The sequence below is a fragment of the Mustela lutreola genome, chromosome 4 (genome assembly GCF_030435805.1).
Source record: "Mustela lutreola isolate mMusLut2 chromosome 4, mMusLut2.pri, whole genome shotgun sequence".
NCBI lineage: Eukaryota > Metazoa > Chordata > Mammalia > Carnivora > Mustelidae > Mustela > Mustela lutreola.
In genome coordinates, this window is record NC_081293.1 from 29,037,141 (window position 1) to 29,048,263 (window position 11,123).

Here is an 11,123-nt window from a genome sequence, read left to right on the forward strand (position 1 = left end):
CCTTCTGTGTGTTAGGCAGTATTGACTGAGGGGCCAGTTTATTCACTGACTTGTTTTTGCAGGTTCTACTCTGTTAACTTCTTCAGGTACAATCACACTGTCTTGCTGGCAACTAAAGGCTGCATTTATAAGAGGTGCTATCTCTGCTTTTTCCAGGTTTTCTTATTTTTGTTTTTGTTTCTGCTTTTTAGAATATTATCCATTAAGGGATACAATTCAAATCATTGGCTTTCTTCAAATCAGTTTCAAACCAGTGGAGCCAACCTGCCTAGCAAAATGGTTCCCCAGGGAGGCTCAGTGCTGGCTTCTTTGCAGAAATATCTAACTTTAAAAATAACTCTCTGAGTATAAGGGGAAACCCATGCCCTGAGAACATTTGGATCCTTCTGTGAGGACTTTTGACTTACCTGGAAGCTAATGTGTACCAAATGGTTTCTTAGTGAAATGGACCAATATATATTTGCTAGAAAAAAGGCCATTTTACATCTTAATTTCCTCAAGCATTTTCTTTAGGGGGGAAAAAAGCCTGAAATTGTCATTGCCCTTAGTTCTCTGGAATTAAAAATATGGACTTCAGTGCCCTTAAATGCACTGGTTACCAAGAAAAGCAAATGTTTCTCTGTGGCATTCTGTTGACATTCTGGGAACATTATTCTGCCTAGCATTTATTTCAGGAAGGGGAGGAATGGAGTTTTATGGTCCTCTCTGTAAAGGGCACAAGCCAAACAAATCTCGGACTTTGACCTGGCTGTGAACAGCAGACTTTTTCCAATAGCTGTGCCTCCTGTTTCTGATCAAAAATGGGGTAACTAACTAGGCCTGAAATGACTCTTGGGAGAAAATCTTGAGCAGTTGCTTAAAAAAAAGGCTTTGTGCATTCCCATAGTTTGATAGGCCTTTAGTTCAGACTTGCAAAAGAACAGCGCCTTCTCGTTCATAGGCATTTTGAGCCTTTTGCAAAATTATCATGTCTTTGCCATTTGCTCTTTTTCATTCAGGACATTTTATTTTCCATTATTGACACCAAAAGCTCATTTGTTGGAGGGAAGAAGTCCCTCTCAACAAACACCTGTTTCTAAGAAAAAATAAGTGACAAGATAGTTGAGAAGGGCTGGAGGAGTTTTCACTGTTCTCTGGTGAAATAGTGATGTGTGGACTGAAGAAGAAAAGACATTTGCTGCTGGTTAGTGTTCTTTGTAACCTGGGTCTGTCTTTGCATTCTTCTCCCTTTATCTTATACTGGGTGAAACGACATTGTCCATCCTATATGAGGCCTTTGTAAGTTTCTCTTCTAGGTTTATTTAAAACCAAGACTTCTGATCTGTTTTCCTTGGTTCCTTTATCCTTCAAGCTTAAACAGGCAACCTGGGGTATCATGTATCATAATAGAATCATCTATCATAACAGAAATAAATAGGTGAAAAACCCAAAGCCCACTGTAAATTGTGAAATGCTATTTAAATGTAACATCTTATAAAAAATGAAATGGAGGGTTAAAATTTTTTTCTAGATCTTTTATGTGATTTACTTCAGGTACTTGGAAATGCCCTATATGTCACAGTTGATTCTGATTGAAAAGTCTGTAGAATAGTGGCCTTGAAGTTTTCTAGTTCACACTTTACTTTGGGCAGAAATCCACTTAAATGATCTTAGAAAGATGGATACTCTTTTCATCAATCTGTAGAGTTGAAGAATTGATATCTCTTTTGGCAGACTTTGTCAGTGTTTCACATCCCTTGAGATGTGAATTTTGATTTGCAATTATTATAGCAGGATCTCCTGCTATAATTAAAGGCTGTTCCTTTTGTTCCATTACAATGGAAACAGAACAGCCATTCACCATTATTAGTGTAATATTCTTTTAAATTCTTTAAATTCTTGAAGGCTCAGTTTCCCTGGATGAAATTTATCTGGTTTCTTTAGATTTTTCTATATATTGATTATTTTAAAAAACTTTTTTTTTCCAAACATCTTCTCAATTTTTTAACTTTTGTTTTAGTTGTAGAGCCCCAAAGTAAAGATCTCTAATTAAAGGCATGTTTATTGCTGAAAGATGACTTTGTTGTTGTCTTCTTTTAATGTTTTTCTGTAGGTAGCACTCACATATTAGTTTTTTTTTCTACCAAATGATATAGCATAGTTTTTGACATTCAGATATTTTTGTATTTTGCTTGTTAAGGCCTTCGCTTAGGACCTGGGTAAATATGAACTTTGAGGTTCCTAGGAAATAGGGTGGAAGTAATGGCATACCAGTCATGTTTATTCTCCCTGTGAATTTGTTTTTTCATTCATTCAACAAACGATACGTATCTAGCATGAGCCCAGTACTAGAAATTCAACTGTAAACAAATAAGACACAGTCCCTGCCCTTATGGCACCAACATTCTGGTCGAGAATTTCTCACCCACCCTAACTCTTTCATTTGAAGTGTATACATGGCCTGAAAATGTAGCTGAGACTGGATATGTAAGGTGGGTGATAGCAACTTACGTGCTTAGATATAGCACAGAGTATAGCACCGAATAGCTATGAATTTCTGAGGAAGCAATATGAGCTGACTGCAGTATTCAGGAGCTTACCTGGAATGTTCAGCCTTAGCAAAGACATTGAACAGGCTGTGTAGAAACTCATTTAAGTTTGCAAGTGATAGGGCCTGTCATTGTCTCTAGTCATCTGAAGGGCTGTGGAAGAAGGATTGAGCATGGCTTGTAAGGTCCAGAGTTTCGTGAAATACGACTGGTATAGTTTGAAAAGAGAAACATGTTTTAGTTCACTGTATGGAAGGGCTCTGCAATAAAGCTGTCTCAAAATTCATTGGTAGCTTTAGAAAGTTGTGTCATTATCATCACCATCATTATTTTTCCTAGTAGAGTAGTAATTTAGTAGCTACTTATTGAATAACTAGTATGTCCAGATAGTGTACTTTGAAGGCTATAACAGCATTGTTTTTAACCTTCAAACCATCCTGTGAAGTCTCATTATTCCTGTTTCACAGATAAGGAACCTGAGACTTAAGAGACTTTGTGGGTTCTCCATTTTGACAGATGGTGGTGTATAGAGATTAAAGCAGCACACAGGAGGAGGTGGACCATTATTCATCTTTCTGTTGCATAATGTGAGTTTTAAATGGGAATATAAGAGCATTTAACTTGTGTGCAGAACCACAGAAACTACATGGTTTGTATTTTGTAAATCACATATGCATATGTATTTTAATCTTAGCATAACAGTGGAAATGCTGTGCAGTCCATCTCAACAGTTTTTACTTCCCTCTTTGATAATGTACACATTCTACTGACATTCCGTACTTTTGCCTTACTGATCAATAAGGAAGAATCAAAAGGAAAAAGAACTATGGGTTGTTCTGTCTTTTCCCTTACCTTTTCATGTAATCATTTGCATTGTAGGTAGTTGGTTAATACAAGGAAAGAACATGAGTAAGAGGATATGATAGACTTCCGTGGTTGTTCTAGTTTCTTAGAATGCCACAGCTTTTTTTTTTAATTCAAAGCAAGTTCTAGTTTAAATGAAAAGTGTGATTTCTGCAGGCTATTAGTGCCTCTGCTTACTCAAGCATAGGTGTAAAACATACTTATCCTGGACTCAATTTAAGTCTCCCTGAACTTACACATAGTGTAGATCTGTGAAAAGTCTGTGCTTGTAGAGCATGATGGAGAATATATGTGAAAGGGTTGGTGGGGTGGGGAGGGATGTGATGGGGACATACATTTTGTGTCTATCACCTTTAATTATGCATGTATGCTGCATTGTCCCATGGACTTGACTTACAAAATACAAGGTCAAAGATACAATCATTCTGAATTTAAGAGGGTGACTTTTAAACTAAGCTCAGGGCTTTTATCAGCACAGGACTTTCGGTATAAGATAAGTATTCTATAGAGGCTGTGTAGTGAGCATCACAAAAGCTTTATGCTAATGGGACAGTGAGGAACTGTGGCAGACGTGCATATTGTGTGCATCTCTTCTGCTCACACTCATGTTGCATTGGACTTCACTTATAAAACACAAATTCAAAGATAAAATTATTAAGAATTTTAAGATGGCAACAACAGAGATCCAACCAAGGCTAAGGCCCTTCTGAGTGTGGTCCCTGTGTGACTGTATAGGTTGTATGCCTGTGAAGTTGGTCCTGGCTTCTTCCCTCACATTTTTGATGCCTGGGATGGTATGACTCAAAAGTTGGGCTAAATTGGGTCTCCTGACTAGAGCACCTACATGTGGCCTCTTTATATGAATTGGGTTTCTGCCATTGTGGTGGTTGGGTACCAAGCTGTGGAGTCCTTAGAGGGACCTTCCAGAGAACAAATATTCCAAAAGAACCAAGTGGAAATGGTTTGACTTTTAATGACTTAATCTTGGATATCACATAGTATCACTTCTACTATACTCTGTTGGTAGAAGCAGTCAAAAGACTACTCTGATTTAAGGGGAGGGAACATAGACCCCACTTACTGATGGAAAGAGTATCAAAAAATTTGAGACCATGTTTTAAGAACACTTTACTTTATTTTTATTTATTTTTATTTAAATTCAATTTAGTTACATATAGTATGTTATTAGTTTCAGGGGAGGATTTAGTGGTTTATCGGTTGCATATAACACACAGTACTCATTAAATCAAGTGCCCTCCTTAATGCCCACCACCCAATTACCCTATCCCCTCACCTAGCTCCCCTCCAGCAAAACAAGCTACTTTGGTGATAAAGGTGCTCAGCTGTTTTCATACTCTTCTTTTTCTCTCCTCTCCATTCTCCCATCTAGTACTTTCTCATCTTTTTTTTTTTCCTTTCCTTTCCTCATCCTCTTCCTTCTCCTTTTAAAATTCTCATTGCACCACACTTTTTCTCATTGTTGAGTAGGAAAAAAAATTTAGAGTGTTGGAGAAACATGAAAGTGAGTGAGAAACTAAGAGAAAGGGAGAGAGAATGTCTGATTAGCCTGTCTTTCTATTTAACTGTGTGAATTTATGGAAATGCTTCAAAATTCCAGACACCTAGATTATCTCTATTCACTCCATCTCAGCTCTACCTTAATTTCAAGAAAGATCTGTGATTATACACATTCCCATTTCTTTCTATTTATTTCTCATCTATTTGTCTTTGAATATGAGCACTTCTGCTGGTCCTGGTCTCATAGTCTCTGTGCTTTGTTTACCTGTCAATTCTGCTGCATTTCTTGACTCTTAGAATTTAAGCAACATAGTTTCAAATATTCCATAATCAGCATTATATAAAAGAGATAGAAACTTATTCCAAGTAAACTGAAGCAAGATGTGGCTGCAAGAGGAATTTTGGCCTATAAATGTGAAAAAAACCTCATTGTATATTCTAAGAGAATGCATTTGGCAAGAGCATAGACTTCAGTGGAAACTGATAGAGCTGGTTTGTATAAAGCATCTTTAACCCATCTGCCACTTGAATGATGGCTTCTGACTCAGTCTCCTTATTTCAAGGGATACCAGTTGAGTATTGCCTTAAATCTCAAACAGCACTCATAAAACAGCACTTTGATTTGCTAAGTGGAACTAAATCAGAAACATGTAGACTTGGAATCACTCAGATTTACAAAATGATTGAGCAGTGTCAGGATAATGCCAAGTAAAACAATGTCATGAATTCTTTTTGTTTTTTTTAAAGATTTTATTCATTTATTTGACTGAGAGAGATCACAAGTAGGCAGAGAGGCAGGCAGAGAGAGGAGGAAGCAGGCTCCTTGCTGAGCAGAGAGCCCGATGCGGGGCTCGATCCCAGGACACTGAGATCATGACCCAAGCCGAAGGCAGAGGCTTAACCCACTGAGCCACCCAGGCGCCCCAATGTCATGAATTCTGAACAATATTTTCACATATATCTAAAAGTGCTTGGTTCCAGGCTCTCCATAGTCAATCTCAAAGATACCCTGACCCTGATGGAATCCATGGTTTTAAGAAGGATTTGTCCTGAAAGCCATTACTTCCCAAATGCCATAGACCTCGTTATATTGTTTACTAGAAAAGTAAAACGCAACAAAACATTTTATAAATATTTTATAAGTATTGTTTTTTTTGGCCAAGATAGTACAAACTAGTGTATTTTAAAACCGTATCCCACAAAGAACAATAGGCTAACAACTTAAAACCCCAATGAAATCATTTTATGGTAAGAAATTATCTTCCTTTTCCTTTATTTAGATAATTACAGTGTTGTGTCCATATCATTTTGTATTCCACTTTTCCCCTGGATTATAACAGTGTGAAGAACATGGGCTTTGTAGCCAGTCAGATCTGGCTTTGAATCTAGGCTTTATCATGTATAGTCTCAATGGGCTTGGTCAAGCTGTTTTTCTACTTTGGTGTTCAATTTATTTATTCATGAAATGAGAATGACAACTGACACACTGATATAACTTGGGTTCCACATGACTAGTCTCTTTGTAGTATATATTTTTTTAAAATTATTTTTATTAACATGTAATGTATTGTTTGCCCCAGAGGTACAAGGTCTGTGAATCATCAGGCTTACACATTTCACAACACTCACCATAGCCCATACCCTCCCTAATGTCCATAACCCAACCACCCTATCCCTACCTCCCACTTTGTAGTATCTTAATTCAGAGCAATAGCATTTAGCAGAAAAATGTAACCGAACATAATTAAGATATATAATCTTTAAAGTATGAGAAATTTATAAAACAAAAAATTTAATGGTTTTGTTTAATTGACATACAATAAACTGCACATATTTAAAGCATAAAATGTAATCAGTTTTAGCATTTATATACACCCATGAAATCATCACCACAATCAAAATAATGAACACATCTATATACCCCAAAAGTTTCCTCATGCCCTTTTATAATACTCAGGCTTTCTGTTTCACTCAGGCTTCCCCATCCCTAGGCTACCATTGACCTGTTTTCTGTTATTATACATCAGATTGCACTTTAAAAGTTTTTTATATAAATAGAATCAGTATGGCTGTTTTATGTTGGCTTCTTTCAGCATAATATTTTTGAGATTCATCCATGTTTCTGCACTTATCAATAATTCATTCTATTTTATTGTTGAATAATTTTTGTATCAATATGCCACAATTTGGTTATCCATTTTCTGTTGATGGACATCTTTTTTTTCTTTCAGTTTTTAACTATCATAAATGTAACCACTAATTATATTCTTGTGCAAGTCTTTCTATATGGATATATGCATTTATTTCTCTGGAAAGGGTGTGTTTAACTTTTTAAGAAACTACCAAACCATTTTTTAAAAAAGATTTTATTTATTTATTTGACACAGAAAGAGAGAGATCCCAAGTAGGTAGAGAGGCAGGCAGAGGCGGGGGGGCGGGAAGCAGACTCCCTGCTGAGCACAGAGCCTGATGCAGGGCTCTATCCCAGGGCCTTGAGATCATGACCTGAGCCGAAGGTAAAGGCTTAACCCACTGAGCCACCCAGGCGCCCCCCAAACCATTTTTTAATAACGCTTGTAATCATTTTACTTTCCACTACTGTTGAATGGAAGTTTTAGTAGCTTCACATCCTTGGTATGATCAGTCTTTGTATTTTAGCCATTCTGATCGAAAGACAGCAGTATCTAATTGTGGTTTTAGTTTTATTTCCCTAATGAAAAATGATGTTAGCATCATGTCCTGTGGTTATTTGTCATCAATATATCATCTTTGGAGAAGTGTATTTTCAAAAAATTTACCCATTTAAAAAATTGCATTTTTTATTTGTAATTGAGCTTTGAGAGTTCTTCATATATTCCCAATAAAAGTCCTTTATTAGATACATGATTTACAGATCTTTTCTTCTGGTTCTGTGGTTTGTCTTTTCATTCCCTGTGTTTGTGCTATATAGATAAAACTGTGGTGTGCATACAATTTGGTACATAAGAAGAAAGAAGAGAGGGAAGAAAAAGTTTTTGTTTTTTTTTAAAACTGGAAATCACTTTTTTCCCATAGATGTAGTAACTTCAAATATGAGATAACATCAATAAACCAATAAGGTTGTCTAAAAACTATAAAGTGATTTGAGAACTGAGAGGCCTGACCTTCATGACTTGATCCTATAAGCCAAAATATACCAGTTATTAACTTCTTCCGGCAGAAATGGGGGAGGGGAGACGTTCTTTTATAGGTTTTTTTTTTTTTTCTTTTTTTAAAGGTAGCTATTCTCAATTTCTTCATGAGATCGTCTTACATTTTAAAGGACTTTTGAGATCCAGGTTGGTTCTAGAGCTTTCTTAACGTGTTCTTGGATAACATTTCCAGCTTCATAGCTCACCTTAAGAATCCATCTGGAACCCAAAGGTATCGGAATTAACTGAGTTCTGTGATCCTGGGTTTTGTTCAGACCCAGTTTAGAAAACACTCTCAGGAGAATACTGACCTCATATTATGAGTTGGAAAGTATTCCTTCTCCATTTTCTGGAGGAGTCTATGAAGGATTGGTATTATTTCTTCCTAAATGCTTAATAGAGTTCACCATTAAAGCCATCTGGATCTGTCTTTTCTTTGAGCAGAGATTTTAAATTATAAATTTAGTGTCTTTACTCATTATGGGTTCATTCAAATTTTCTATGTCTCCCATAGGCAATTTTGGTTACTTGTGCCTTTCTAGGAGTTTGTTCATCTAAGATATCTGATACATTGGCATAAAACTGTTCATAATACTACCTTACAATCTTTTATGTGTTCTTATACATTCCTAATTTTCGTGATTTGCCTTCTTTTTTTTTTTTTTTTTTTTGGTAGTGGGTCTTGCTAAAATTTGAAAAACTTTGTTTTTATTTTTCATTTTCTGAGAAGCATATTTTTGGTTTCATTTATTTTTTACTTTTGCCTTTTTAACTTCTACTTAATTGATTTACAACCTACTATTTATTTTTCCTTTCCTTTCTTTGCTGTGGGTTGAATTTACTCTTCATTTTCTACGTTCTTAAGGTGGAAGTTCAGGTTATTGATTTGAGATATTTTTCTAGCAGAGGCATTTAAAGTTGTAAATTCCCCTCTAAATATTGCTTAGCTGAAAATGGATAAATTTATTGCTGGCTATTTTTTATTTCAGAAGTTTTTAATCTTGATTTGGCAGAGACTATCCAGATATTTGTTCTGTTTGGACATTGGGGTTGAATATTTACTGCCCTGCCAAAACTATAGTCTTTAGGAGCATATACACTGTTCCTGGGAATTTTGTTTTGTTCTAAACATTTGTCCTTTAGAGAAAGTCTTACAAAACCATTTCCCCAGCTGTCTGCCTGTAGCTGTTCACTTTGTACTCTGCATTTGTGGTTTTCTGTGACTTATTTCCTTAGTTTTGTTGTTTTCCATACCCATTTGAAGCTGAAGAGAGGTGAGGATGCCAGGGATCTAGTGTTCCAAATGATGAAAAGAACTGGAAGTTAGAATGTTTGAATTTTGTTCCCCCTTCACTACTCATCAGATTCAGACATATATTTTGGATAAATGGGGTGATGTGATTTCAGGAAGGCATTCTTCATGCCTTCATTCTTCCCCCACACCTTTGTTTAGTTGATGCTCATTTACTCTTCACTCCTTGGCTTGCTTATTTCTTCTAGAATTCTCTGCTCCTTTGCACTTGGTTAGACCTTCCCTCTCAAAACATTGTGTCTCATAGTAAATCATACTTTAGTATAACTACTTGTTTATCTGTTATTTGTGTTTTCTGAGGATAGGGCCCATCAATCTTTCTTACATTGTATACAGTACCTGGAAGTATTGGGTACTCATGTGGAATTTAAAAAATCAATTTCTGAAATTTAGCAGTTATAGCTTTATTCCTTTGTATGTTATTTAAAAGTAACATATAATTACTATTATTATTTGTTTCAGGGGTTGCAGGTCTGTGATTGATCAGTCTTACACAATTCTCAGCACTTACCATAGCACATATCCGCCCCAATGTCTATCACATGGCCACCCCATCCTTCCCACCTCCCTCCACTCCAGGAACCCTTAGTTTGTTTCCTGAGATTGGGAGTCTCTTATGGTTTGTCTCCCTTTGTGTGTTTTTTACTTATCAATTTGCTTTTCAGATCCTTTTCTGAAATCAGGCATTGTTAGGAGGGTCCTTGGGATAACCTGAGGCAGTACTGAAGGAGAATTGGGCACAGAAGGGGCACATTAAAGCTCCACTTGCCTCTGAGCTTAAAACGGTTTACTGGAATTCTTGTTTTTTTTTTTTTTATGAACTTGTAATATTTTTATGTTATCTTGCATGATGAAATGGAAAGCATGTGTGTTTAATTTGCTTATATCTCACAAAATTAAGCTTGTCCTTTTGTTGTACCTGGGAGAAATATGTTCAGATTTAAAATGATTTAATAAACTGAGAAAAAGGAAAGATATAAAAAGAAGGAAATTTTAGTTTGCAGTGATTACTTTAGAAAACAACTAGATCAGATATGGTGTCATGTTCTAAGAATAATGTAATGTCTGTAATATGCTTTAAGTGTGAGAATAGTAAAGAAGGGTAAGACTTGCTAAAGTTTACAAGGAACTTTTCTCTAATCATACTCTGTTTTTTGAAGATTTTATTTATTTATTTATTTGAAAGAAAGAGAGAGAGAGCACCTGAGCAGGGGGAGGGGTAGACAGAGAGGGAGAAACAGACCCTCCACTGAGCAGGGATCCTGATCCCAGGACTTGATCTAGCAGGGCTTGATCCCAGGACTTGATCCTGGAATTTGATCCCAGGACCCTGGGATCATGACCTGAGGTGAGATGCTTAAACAACTGTGCCACTCAGGTGTCCCTCTAATCATACTTTTTCTAAAGAGAGCTATAATTCTATATTTTAAACCTAAAATTACTACATTTTATGTATATGGAAGGCTTGACACAACTTTTTTTCTTGACTTAAAATAATTTTAAGTAAGAAATTCTGGTAATAAATAATAACACTTTACATTTGTATGTCACCTTAAGTTTCTTTTGGTTGATAAGGTATAATTTAAGAAAAATAGTACCTGTACTTGCTTTATGATCTGCAGAACATTTTCTTTAAAAATTATGAAAAGTTCATTCAATTGGAGGAAATTATACAACATACTGTGTATATATTTAGTATGTCATAGATATAAAATATAAGGTCCCTTCTTC

At 35.9% G+C, this 11,123-nt stretch overlaps 1 protein-coding gene across 1 annotated transcript in view; it reads left to right on the top strand.

The window, feature by feature from the left end:
- The window catches only part of HPSE2 (heparanase 2 (inactive)), a 693,243-nt gene that overhangs the window by 111,060 nt on the left and 571,060 nt on the right, over positions 1-11,123 (top strand). The gene's annotated exons all lie outside the window — the stretch shown is intronic.